Source organism: Daktulosphaira vitifoliae, unplaced genomic scaffold (assembly GCF_025091365.1).
Source record: "Daktulosphaira vitifoliae isolate Bord-2020 unplaced genomic scaffold, ASM2509136v1 Scaffold_5, whole genome shotgun sequence".
In the NCBI taxonomy this organism is placed as follows: Eukaryota; Metazoa; Arthropoda; class Insecta; order Hemiptera; family Phylloxeridae; genus Daktulosphaira; species Daktulosphaira vitifoliae.
Window position 1 is genome coordinate 23335094 of NW_026099576.1, and position 14648 is coordinate 23349741.

The following is a 14648-nucleotide window of genomic DNA, read 5'->3' on the forward strand; positions in this document are numbered from 1 at the left end:
TTACATAAATGTGCATGTTTTGTTTTATACAATATGATATTTGGAAACCCAAGTGTAGAAGTAAGTACACACTATTATTTTTGTTCAAAGTCTGCCGACCGTATTCACGCCATCACTGTCGGTGTATACACAGTAGCCCTTTTTTCATCCGCCACCCTTCACCATTCATCACGGCCAAATATTTCTCGGTCATTATGCGACTCCCTCATTTTTAAGTCGCCCCTTTTTTTCACCTACTTCTCCCCCTCTCCTTTACTCTTTCTCACACCACACACTATTTCATTTCATGACGTGCAACATTAAATAACAATAATAAAATATTATACTGAACACGGTGCCTCTGTCGTTCTACCCCGTCTAAGTTGCCGTCCCATTACAGACGCCTTTTATTTCACTGCCGTCGGGTAAAAAAGCATACATACACGCTCGCCCGTCGCAACCACCTTCATCGCCTTGGGATAACGTGATAAAGTGAAATATTCCTGGTTATTTTTCATGTGCTTGAAAAAATACACTCGTATGGAATAGTGCACTCACGCATACTGTTATGAGGTAGTGAGAGGTGACGAACAAAGACTGAGTTTAAACGAATTTTTTTAACCGCAAAAGTGATAATTATAACAGAGTTCGGACCTATGTACATATGAATTCTTAAAAGTGTTTTTTGCATACCACACAAGCGTAGCACTTAGTTAATTAAAACCAAGTTTCTACGTATTGTCTCAACAATCTGTGTTTTATTATTCAAAGCTATCAAGTCAACGATAATATAGTTTTGCAGTGCATACAGAGTTTGTAAACATTATAAAAATACTGGTATTATAACCGTTGATGTATATGCTTTATACTTATTAGCAAATCTATTGTCTTATTACCGTTGTGATCACTTTAAACTATTCGTGTAGTTTGTTTGTAATGCAGTGAGGTTGATATTTTTATTTTGTTCGGCTTTATCATATCTACCACTTTTTAATTCGCGTTGCTGTCTAAATAAACAGCTGTAACTTTATCGAGTACATTTGTGCGTACATAAAACTTTTAAAATTAGTTATTAAAATAGCTATGATTTCTTGCGCTAACAATGAGAAACATTGGTATATTGTTACATGAATAAATTGAATCGAATTACAATATTACCAAAATTATTAACATAAAATTTAATTGAATATTTATTTCAAATGAGTTCAAGTCACGAGATAATACATAAAAGCGATCTTCTTATTAGCTTTTTTACAACGTGAAATTGTGTCGAATATAATTATCTGTAACACGATTAGTTTTTAAAGAACCCCAATCGTCACCTGAGCACTATAATTCGCTACAACAATAGCGTGTTTTTAGATAATAAAACACACCCGAACTATCTCCTTTAACACGAGTCAAACCAAACTATGTTTAATTAGCAATTTCATTAGTTCCAAACTAAAGTAGTTTGTATTAAAACAAACATTTTTAATTTGAATAATATTTATTCATTTTTAATGACATTTAGTAATTAAACTGACAATTCATTGAAAGATAAAATAATATTTAACATGTACATTTCACTTTTGGATTTCTACTAACCTATCAATTAAAATGATAAGTAACTATTCAATCTCTTCCTTCGGCGAATTGACAAAAGTTTACATATGAAATACAATTTAATATTTGCAAAATATGACTAACTCGGATATTTTTACAGGTAAAAAGTATAACATAAACAGAGAAAGTCGAAACGCATAATTTATCTGGGATTCCAATGACATTTTCAGTCATAATTTTCTCGTTTTTATTAAAAGTTTACGAATTATTTGTTTGCCAAGTAGTAAACAACACTTTATGTTTATCTTGGCTACATGATCGCAGTATAAAAAAAAATTCTTGATACAGCGTTTTAAAACTTAGAAGTAACAAATTAAAATGTTTACTATTTAGACCTACATTTCTTAAAATTGAAGTTAAATTTCAGTTTTTCCAAAATGTTTATTTAATGAAAGAACATTATTTATTTAATGCTTCGATTTTAGTACGTCTTGAAAAATTAGTTTAAATCAAAATAATAATTACGATAAAATATGAAAAATAATTCTTAACATACTTAAACTTTATTTTATATTAACAAGTATATTTATGAAATATCGGATTTTCAACATTTATGGAGCGGTCCTAAAGAATAAAATTTACTTGAGATAGAGTCTTATTCTACGTACTAAATAATGTAAAAATATCGATGTCTCAATGTAATTTGCTTATTTATTTATGTACACTTTTTTTAATAAATATAAATTTCGGTTGTACACATGTTGAATCATCAGACTTTAATACTGAATACCCGTAATAACAGTTAAACAAATACATATATTAATAATTTGCCATTAAAATCTATTATAATTAATAATTCACCTCAGTCATGACAAGAGAAAGTTAAATATTTGAATAAAACAACAAAGGTTAGAAAGTAACTCATAAATTTTAATCGCAACCCGACTTATTAGTCAAATAATTAATTTTTGATTAAGCCCACAATGCTTTTCCAGGTTTTATGTTTATCTAGAAGACTGTTGATTTAGTTTAATCTCGTACACGTTTCCCTCTAGTTAAAGATATTACTCAGTCCATTTTAATTCGTTTTGAAAAAATTAAAAAGACGGTAACCACTCACAATGCTAAACCCACGCGTGTTTAGTTTGAAATAATAATAATTGTCGGTAAAATATACATTTATTTTTCTTTTACAATCCCGGACGATTTTGACACGCGAACCGCGTACCAGCAGAGGATTTCTGCGGCCAAAGTCTTTTGGAAAGACCGCAGTTACCCCTATACGGTCTCCCCGGCCTTTCTGCATTAACGTGTCCGGGAAACAGACGCGACCGGATTACCTGGTCTTAGGTGACATTGTTCGGCTCACGCTGCCGGGTGTCATATCGCGAAATGACAGCCGTCTCGGTTACTTTCTCTCCGTCACTCTTTTTGTCTCTCCTTTTAACTCTCGTTAATATCTGAAACGCTCTATAACAGTGCACCACAACTGTTTGTACACACGCCCTTGCCGTTAAACCTCTACAAATATTTAAACCGTCACACACACACACACGCGCGGATACGTTTGTGAGTACATACATCCATATCCGGACGTGCTTTATTTTTTCGATTCGCGCGTTCGTCCTGTGATAATATACGTGACGCGAGTTATGTTATTCAGTGAAGTCATATCGCACGGTCGGAATGCAGAGGATTTGTTTTTGATCGTATAGTTTTCTGTATTATTTATTTTTTTGCGCTCGGAAAGTTTTCAATAGCGTAAAAAATCATTTAAAAACTCAATACGACGTTACGAGCGGAGAACCGCGAATTTCTATGCATAAACGACGGTCGCAATACGTAACTGTGAGGCTCCGTGGGGAGGAGGATGTGTGCGGTTGGTATTATACTCGAGATCGGGACATGGGCGCGGGGTCCGATTGGACAGGACGAGGAAAAGCGGAAATAAAAAAGCGGTGTACTCGTGTTTGTTCATCCAAACCCACACGCCGACTGTTTTAATAACGTCGGCGGTCGCACACACTCGGCGTGCTCGTGATAAAGACAGAGAGCGGAGGAAATATTATATTTAAGTGAAATCGACCGAAAATCTTCATCGTGCGGGTCTCTTGTTTTTTCGTCCGTTGTCGACGTTTTATATTGTTCTGACAACAACAGAAATCCTGCGATACTCCCGCCCGCCACCGTTGTCTAGGGCTACTTCTCCGAACATCACAAATGCCGGCTCAGTGGTAAAACAATAATAATATGTAGTGTGGGGTGTGATGACACACATTGCGGTCGGGTACGGAATTCAATTTGGCCGTATGACGAGTCGAGGACTTTTTTGCCTTTTACTCCGTGTCCTTGACTACCGTCCCGAGGGATACGTATCCGTACAACACGAGAAAAAACGAAAGCCTTTCAAAAGGCACGCATACATACCACCTACCTTTGCGGCCAATGACGTTGTCCAAAATATGTTTTATCCGTACAATGTAATATTATATTCGGTTACCAAGACTTTTCATTTGTACTGTAAATGGCATGCCCATTAGGTTATTTCAAAAAAATATAAACTCCATTCAAAAGTGTGTAATTTTAAGTTATTCTTTCAATGCCGAAAAGGATAGAACGAATTACCTCGAAATTAAAATTCATTCATCATGAATTTTGTTAACTGCTCGAAAAAACAATATTCTTAAATTAATTTTAACTTTATGGTGACAACGTTCAGTTAATACACATTTTATTAATTCTTAATAGATATTCCTTTAAATGATCAGTTTGTATTGTATTTCACATATCAATGATTTATGTACGATACAGATGGAATTTTTACTTGTTTAACAAAAATATCACTACATCCTGATCAAAGCCGATAGATGTCTAGGATATTGTTAAACATAACAAAAATGACGATAAACTTTCATTTTCTAATTTCAATATAAAATTTATATAAAATAAAAAGCTCATGCTAATCATCAAAATAACGAGTATCATCTTTTCATCCACCAAATAATTCTTCAAAACTTACTACGAAAAAGGGTCTATATTTGTGGCAAGTTAAAAAACTCAAATAAGCTTCAAAATTATTCTATGGGGTTTATAGAATGATTAATTAAAGAAGATCGAAGTTTTTTTTAATAGAGTATATTTTTAAACTCTTTGTACACGTTAAAAACATGTTACTATATTTACTAAATATATAAATAATGATTTATCATAATAAAGCATATTTTATTGGTATACCAATAAAACAAACATATCTGTTACTTTTACGTCAAAATCGTAAAAATTATCGGTAAAGTAAACATTTTTAGATTAAATTTCTAAAATCTAAATAATAATTTCTTAATAAATTTTTTTCTTTGTACGCGTGAGTAACATAAATTATTGATTTATTAAATACGTCTGACGTAAAAAAGAAAAACGATTACGGTGTTTAATAGTTATCCGCCACTGTAGTGTGTGCTATAAATAAAACGTACAATATCACACATAAATCAACATTCACCACTGGTTAGAAAAATAAAATTAACGCGTTATATTATACACCTATAGAAATATAATTAAATACAATTAAACAAAACGTTTCTAAAATGAGAGTCACTGCAGTCTTGCGGGTGACAGATTTATGATAATTTTTCATTAACCCTTGCTGCCACTGTTAATAATGGCTTTGCACAAGTACAAGTTGTAAATTATTATTATAACAGTATATACGGTGGATTATGCGAACCTATGCGAAACACGTCAGTAGACGTCAAGGGCTTGTGGGAAACGAAACAAATAAAACTGAGAAAAAATGCTCTTAATAGCGACATTAAATATTTACACCGTCAAAGTTTTTACGCGCTCCATTATGAGCAGCCGGCTGAACATATAATTAAAAATCACGGTCTTTTAGGGAAATAACGAGTACCTCGCCGAATTGCGATTGTACGAACGATTAAATTCATTAAGTGGTGGCTATCGCGGAGGTTGCGAAACGAATTATAAAAAACCAAACACTACGACGACTCGAAAAAGGCACACGCTCTAAATTTCTTTCTAAAATTAACAAGAGTCATAGGAGAATAACACACGAACAATGACTTTTGATATTCTCTTATATTCTCGAATTAATATTCAAAATTATTATTCATATTAAATTTTTAATGTGATAAATTTAAAAATCGAAGGTCGAAACGGTTTGAATATTCCAATTTAATAACAGTATTTTTTTTTTTTGTCCGGTTAAAGCATAAATAACATTTTAGAGTACTATATTTTATTCTTGTTTTTTAAATATTGAATATTTTTTAATTAATTTTGTTTCTCATTAAATAAAAATAATTATGAGATAAGAGCTTATACTTAATTTTAGTTTAATTTACGTTAGTTTAGTTTAAAATTAGCTTCGCATCGAAGCTGGTAAGGTATTCATTTTACCATGTGTTTATTATTTTTTTTTTTTTGTCTGCAACCACACTTAATCTCATATCTCACTAGACCTATTTTTATTAACGATACAATAAAATATCACAAATCGTATTTAGTTAAAGGCATTAACCTCAAAAATGGAAATTTTTCCATTTGTTCTCTGTAAATATTAGAAATCGGTAAATTTCGAAATTATTTTGGTTTTTTTTTCCTTAAAACTACCATAACTTTTTAAAAATGAACAAATCAAAATAATTTTTTCATATAAACAAACTTATGTAGTTCCCTTATATTTAATATAATTTTTTGAATATCTGACCCTTTATTTGTCAACAAAAAGGATTCATAATAGCAATTTTTTCACGAAAAGTTAACTTTTTCAACTTAACTTTTAAAAATGTTTCGGAGATACTGCGTCTTTGAAATTATGTGTTTAACTTTTGTTACGTACTATAAATAAAAAAAAAATTGTCCAATGACTTATTTTTTATATGCGAATGATTGCCGTAGTTAAAAACATTCTATATTTGAGTTCAAAATTTTTAATTTTTAAAAAATGTACACTTTGGCGATTTCTTTATTTTAAAACATCCTACAAGAGTTAGTGACATTAATGAGGTCATCGATTTTATAAAAGATATATAAATCTAACTTAAGTTGAATATAAATTTAAACATTTTTGAATATTTATATTATCCTCTAAGTTATGAAAAACAACTTTGAATTTTTGAACCAGTTTAGATTGTTCTTTTTAACTTTAAATATATGTAATATAGTCTTTTAAAACAGAGTATTAAATTCGAACATCGTCCATCGTCGATGACTTTTTAGCACTTTTTTATTAATTCTTTTTAAGGAGAAAAAATTTCAAAGTTCATTTAACTTTTATCTCATTTAGATTGAATAACTTCAATATCAAGGACCCCATCACTATAGTTTCCCCTTGTAAGAAATAACTTCTTATTTATCATATTAGGATTATTTTACTATACAGTTTTTTTTTTTATGTCTGTCATTAATTTTTCCCACCTTTCACTTGACCAATTTTTTTCAAAAATACGCTAAATAATTAAATCTAGTGTCTAATTAAAAATATTACTCGTAAAAATTAAAAAAATTCCCTTTAACAAATAAAAAGTTGCTTAACCAAATTTCTCCACATAGACAATTAAAATCATTCATTTGTAATGTTTTTAAAGTATATTTTGTAAAATTAGGTTTGATATGGTAATAGGTTTCAACTACAAAGTTGAATAATTTTACTTTGATTTTTAATATATTTTTAAAACTTTTTTGTGAGTTCTACTACCTTCTTCTCTTCTTCTTCTTCCTTGCATCTTAACTGGCCTCACTACAGTTTTGTAGAATTTACCTTTCAGCCTCATTGGAATTCTTTTATCGCATAAGACGCCAGACACTTCCCTCTACTCCAACCACCCGCACTTATTTCTGTGTCTTACATCCTCGTCAATAGCACAACTCTTTTACACAACTGACCCTAAATACTTAAAACTCTCCAACTCTCCAATTACGTCCTCGCCTTTTATCACTGATCTCCTCATTTCACCTACCTCGTGTTCTTCTTTGTCAAACTCGTACTCTATATACTCTGCCTTACTTCTACTTATTGTTAAACTCTTTTCTTCAAGAGCTGATCTCCACACCTCTAGCCTTTGATTAATTTCCTCCCTATTTTCTCCTATTAACACTATATCGTCAGCAAACAACATGCATCACGGCACCTCTCCTTGTATTTCTCTAATAAATTCATCCATCATTATAGATAATAAATAAGGGCTTAAAGTAGAACCTTGGTGCACTCCTACTCTTACTCGAAAACCTTCTGTTACTAATCCTACGCTTTTTAATCTGGTACAAGTGCCATTATACATATCCTCTATTATATTAATGTACCTTTTCTCATTAATTCCCATTAAAAAACCTCTTTCGGTACTCTATCATACGCTTTTTCCAAATCTATAAATACCATACACAGCTATTTCTTCTTTTCCCTAAACTTTTCATTTAATTGCCTCACACAAAATACTGGCTCCATTGTTGACTTATCAGGCATAAATTCGAACTGCTTTTTGGATACCGTGTCTCAATTCTTATTCTCTTATCTATTACCTTTTCGCAAATTTTCATACTATGACTCATAAGCTTTATGCCTCTATAATTTCCACGCATCTGTATGTCATCTTTACCTTTAAATATCAGCACCATAATACTATTCCTCCATTTATTTGGAATTTTCCCTTCTAATAAAATTTTATTTAAAAGTTCCTTCAACCATCTTATTTCAACGCCGCCTAATATTTTAGATACTTCTACTGGCACTTCATCTGGTCTTACTGCTTTATTCTTTTTCATTAATGTCACAGCCTCATTAATCCCATACCTTTTTCTCACTAATTAAATCTACCAGTCCCTCATTCCACGAGATATCCTCTGATGTCTCTTTTGAGTTCTCGTCATTCAGTAATTTTTCAAAATACTCTTTCCATCTTTCTTCACATCATCATCACTCGAGAGTACCTTATTATCAACACTTTTTATACATCTTATATAATGATAATCTTTAGACCTTTTCTCTATTACTTTTGGTAGTCTATAGATTTCTTTCTCGCTTTCCTTTGTTCTTAGCCTATCATACAACTCATCATACCTCTTAAACTTCGCCTTAATTATTGCACACTTTGCTTCTTTTCACGAGCATTTATACTCCTTCCAATCTTCTCTCCTTTTGCTCTTTTGCCATACTTTGAATTGTTTTTTCTTACTTTCTATGATTATTTGAACGTTCTAATCCCACCACCAGGTTTCCTTGTTTCCTGGCATTCTACTCCTACTCTCACCAACAATATCCTTTGCAGTAATTTTTACATAACTACCAAATCTATTTTACACATCATTTAAGTCTCCCTCGATATTCCACACTGTTCTCTCTTTTACCGTCTTTTTAAACTCTATTTCATTTTCCCCTTTCAATTTCCATCATCGGTCTTCGATTTTCCGCCGTGTTTCTTCGTGTTACCATTCTATAATAATGCAAACTTTTGGTAACATATCACTGTATAAATCATTTCTAAAAAAAATTTGGGTTTCACATGAATTTAACAACGGATTTTTACAATTAAAATCAATTTTTATAGTACGCTCAACTGAGTCGATATTTTTAACAACTTTTTTATTGTTTTTTTTTAGTTTCTATGCGAAACTAAGAAAATACTTCCACAAATAATAAGCGTATAAAATTCGTTTTTACATCGAATTACACAGCAAAATTATATCATATAAAATCTGCAATTAGATTTTTTCTATCGCTACTTTTTTGAGACTATTACTAATTTTTAAAAACGAGTATTTAAATTTAAAAATTTATATTGATGTTTAATATGTTAAAAATAATTCGTGCAAAATTTCGATTCAAAATGTCATGTTTAAACTATTTCTTTAAAGTTGACATTTATGAAAATTTATAACTTAAAAATGTTACACTTTAATCTTATTTTAGTGAAACTTGTCAGTTTTAAATTAATATCATTAAATAGAAAATCTAATGTAGATTTAAAAAATGATTTTGTTTAAAATGCTATATGGTCAGAAAGTAATATAATTAATTTTAGCAATAAATTTATGAATTGAGCTGAATATTTTGTTAATTTCACTAATTATATTTTATGTATTTATATCGTAATAAATCATTTTAATAGAAATACTAATTATTTCTATATAATTCTTGATGTTTAAATAGATGCTACAATTGAAATATTCAGAATTGTATTCCGTATAGTTATATACTATAGTATTCTATATATTGATATTTAAAAATATTCCGAGCCTTGTTTCACCTATGATTTCGTCCACTGTTTTGTGGTTGAAATTTAATTCAACCAATTTTTTTTTGTTTATTTTTGATATGCTAATACTAATTTTTAACTAATTAGTAATAATATAAAAAATTAGTGATGATGAAAAAAATGTAATTGCAAATTTAAAATGGATACGAAAAATTGTTCAAGAAAATTATATTTTTGATTCTGATGAAATTTTTTTGTAGACCAGTGTATTTATTAATAATTAACAACAAATTATCTTCTGAAAAGTTTTGTATCAAGCACTTTTATTTTTATACATTTTTGCCATAAAATTTCAACTACCTTATAACTTTTTATAATTTCTCTGTAACAATTACAATACTAAATTATTAATTATCAATTTTATACTATATTAATATGTTATAATAGAAATAAAAGAAATAAGAGTTGATTTTGTTTTTGGAATAATCCACAAAGTTCTTAAAATTTTATACACTAGTATATTGTACACAATTATATGTACGAAATTGTAAATATGCCAACGAATATAATATCCAAACTGTATATAATCTCTAAGCTATGTTTCCACACAATCCTTATAGATATCAAGTTTGGTACAATTTTTTAGCGAGTTATACTGAGGCACACTTTAATGAAACTAACTCTTTAATTTTTAATTTGAATGTAAATTATAAAAACGTTTTTCGTAATGATAATCAATAAATGTAAAAGGTATTGTTTTTGTACTAAATTTTTTAAATAATAATAAAATAATTCTTAAAAATATTTTTTGTTATTTAAAATAGTAATTATATTAATGAGTTAAAAAAATAAAATGTTCAACAATAGATTTTATTTGTGTTTTTTTTATTAATATGAGAAGGTGTTAATAAAGTAATATCTATACACACTAGTATGTACAGATTTGCATCGAAACATTTTTTATGAAAGTGATTTTAATCTCTGTCTGATATCATCTATACTTATCCCATATATGCCATTTCTATACTGTATCACGACTCTACTGTGCTATTGTATTAAAAATTATTTAAGGAGATTTTATTAGTATTTTGTTAATGTTCGATGTATAAATTGTAAGACTAAATTATGATATTTTCTCGGGAATTATAAAGAAATACATTTTTATGTTTGAAGAGATTAATAAAAAATTTTTTTTTAACTATTCACTAGTTTCAAATTTTTTTATGTATACAAATTGGAAAAAATATATTTTAGACAATTATTTAAAAGTATAAGTACAAACAATAAAGGTATTAGTCATTATAAAACTTTTGTTTAAATAAGTAAACATTTTATTTTTAAATATACAAATAAAGAGGCTGTTATTTGATGATATAAATATTAACATTTAAGTAGCTTTTGACTACATTTTTCTTGAAATTTTAAAAATGATTGCAACTACATGGTGCATTTTATTTGTTGTTAAAAATTTTATATTACACTCCGAAAGTTTCATGTTTTCCATGCACGATGTTGTTAAAAATTTTGTTTACTCTCAGGCTAGTTTAAATCTTGATGGAGTCTGTATTCGATTAAATGGAGTTGAATTTGTAGCTTCTGAAACCTTAAGAGAGCAAGCAAAGAATGCAGCTGATAACTATGATTATTCAGATACTACATCTTATGAATATGCTATTCTTTTGCAATATCAACAACATGTACCAGATATTATTTACTGCAAGTATTCTGAAAGAATAACTGTTATTACTTGTTATATAACTTACTTAATGAATGAATGTAAGATATATTTAAATAAAACATTAATAAAATCTCTTAACGATCTTATACAAAAATTGGTAACATTGGTAGTTTCTATACAAAGAGGAGTTCGGTACGTTAAACAACTTAGTTCTAAAGTAAGTGCATTTAATAATATCCTGGAACAATTCTTAAGTAATCCATTAATGGATAGTCCTATAGAAAATGTTGGCATACAGAATTACCTTCAATTTGTATTATCTACATTAAACATAAATGCACACAATTATATGATACAAAATTGTGTATATGAAAAAGTAGATATTATCCCAACTTTATGTGATCTTCAAGAGATATATGCGCATAATACTTATGTAAATGAAGCTTTTTACGATTTTTTAGCAAGATATACTGACATATACTTTACTGCAACTAACACTTTAATAAATGATTTGAATGGAATTTATCGAAACGTTTTTGATAATAATAATCAATAAATATTAAAGTATTGTTTTTGTACTAAATTTGTTAAATAATAAAAATAATAATTATTAATAATATTTCCTGTTATTTAAAATAGTAATTATATCAATGAGTTAAAAAATAAAATGTTCTAAAATAGTTTTTTATTTGTAACTTTATATTTTACATGTTTATTTACAAAACACCTTGAATTAAAATCAGTATATCATAACATATACGAATAAAACATAAAATAACAGAATATGTATTATATTTTAATTTTAGATAATGAATGAGTGTTTTTTTAATGACATTTATTTTCGAAAAAGTAGTTGTAAAATATTTTAAACTACTCTCTTAACACAAAACAGAAAGTAAAGCGTATGAAGAAGATGATGAGGATGAGCTTGCTGTCTAGGTATTGACATGCGTGTATTCGTACAGCAGTCATCGTGTTCGGCTAACACTCCGGGTTAGCTATGGATGTCGAAAGGCTGTTGTTGTAGGAAGGGAATAAGGGTAACACCTAGGTATGAGGTGCAGATGAAGTGCAAGACACAAATACTTTGGGAGTAGGAGTATAAAGTATGAGCTGGATACCCCCCAAAACGGCACCGGCCGTTTCCTCTCCATAGGTAGACGGGCGGTGTATACGACCGGGGAGATATGATGAACGGCATAGTCCCCTTACCCACCCACATTATGTATGTTTACCCTGTTCTAGGTGGACGGGCGGTGTAAACGGCCGGGGGGATATGGTGAAAGGTCGATGTTTCTCATTCCTAGATAGCATTTCGTTATACCATGGTACATGTTACCTTGGTATATGCATAGTATACCTAGGTAGATGGACATATCATAAAGTATACCTTGATATATTATAGAAAAATTTGAGGGATTTTGAAAATTGCATAATTTTAGAAATATGTGAAAATATTTGCATGCAGAAAAGTGAAATCAAGCGGCGACGGCGGCTATTAATCCAACGAAACCCAACTATAGCTATGTGATGTGTAGGCCTTTGGTCATAGAGAGCCTCCTTACTTGACTAACGTATGTATTAAAACAGCGATTTACCCCTACATAGAAGGGGAGGTGATGATGAAACTCATCATAAGGTGATCATTTATATGATATTAAAGTAAATAAATAAATACGTACAATATTATACTATTTCATAAGAATTGAGTTATTTTTTAATTATAGAGAAAATATTTATACGTTTGAAATAATATTTTATCAAATTCTTTTTTGATTATTCAGTCACACTACCACGTTTGTTAATAAACATTTTTTGTTAATGTATAATCGTTATTGTATAAAACATGTATACACATAATCTATTACATATATTTGTATACAAATATTTAGAAATCGAGAGTTTAAAATTAATTATTATGATATTAAGTGAAATTACTTAAGTGATGAAGAAAAGAGTTAGTATACGGGGATATGTGTCCTATGATTTGCTGACCCCCCTATGAAAAGATGTGATTTTTCCGCATAAATGAGCATGAAATCGTTAATAAAGTCACAGTGTCATCAAGAACCATCAGCTCAAAAAAGAAGACTCTACTCTATGAATAATATGGCTGCCGAACCTGTAAGAAAACTGCGCTACATTTATATCGCACCAACACCGCCAGCTGAGATGATTGACTCTAGCAGTTACACTATTGCGTTCAGCGACAGAAAATTTTTGCAAGTGGGCCTGAATCCAAAGGATGACTTCAATGTTACGATATGCATTATTACTCCTTCACGATATATTAGTATGTCAGCAGATTATTTAAATATTATTTACGGCATGATTGATGAAATAACATTATTTCTACAATCACCTCCGGTAAATGGAGAGAACATTATGTTATACCAAAATGTAGATTTTAATATAACCAAAGTATTGTACCATGATACCTTGCATTTAGTATTAGAATCCAGAATAGTGGATGGGTGTCGAGTGTTATTAAATAACGAAAACATTAATAGACTTATGGACTTACAGTGTACTATTAACAGTACAATATCAAGTAAAATAAAAACACGTTTACTATTAAGCCATTAAATAGACCACATCATACATTACGTTGACGATAAATGGCAAGGCCCTAAAATTCAACAATCAAACAATGATGAAATGGTTAAATTTATAAGAAGTTTGAACGATAAAGAAATATGCGATACTTTTCCTAAAGGCGACAGTAATTACATAAGCGAGCTGAAGAATTTAGCATACAATGTAATAGTTGATCGTTGGGTCAAGTCATGGTCCAAAGACATGCTTCAAATTAATGTGAGTTTAATGAACATAGATTGTCATAACCTTTATTGTTATTAAATTTATAATTATGTTTTAGGAAAAAGAAGAAGAAATGTGCGATGAAAATGATGAACCAACATTTTTCAATACAACAGTGTTTACCCAAGAAAATAGTTATAGTCCATGGGCTTCATAATGGCCGAAACCCAATCACGTCAGAAAATTGTTTTATTAGAAAATAGTTGTTTTTATTTTAACCGTATTTAATATTATTTTTTAATATCATTATAATAATTATATTGCAGTGATTGATATGTCAAATAGACCGAAAATATCATTTATATGATATTAAAGTNAAAATATTATTTCAAACGTATAAATATTTTTTCTATAATTAAAAAATAACTCAATTCTTATGAAATAGTATAATATTGTACGTATTTATTTATTTACTT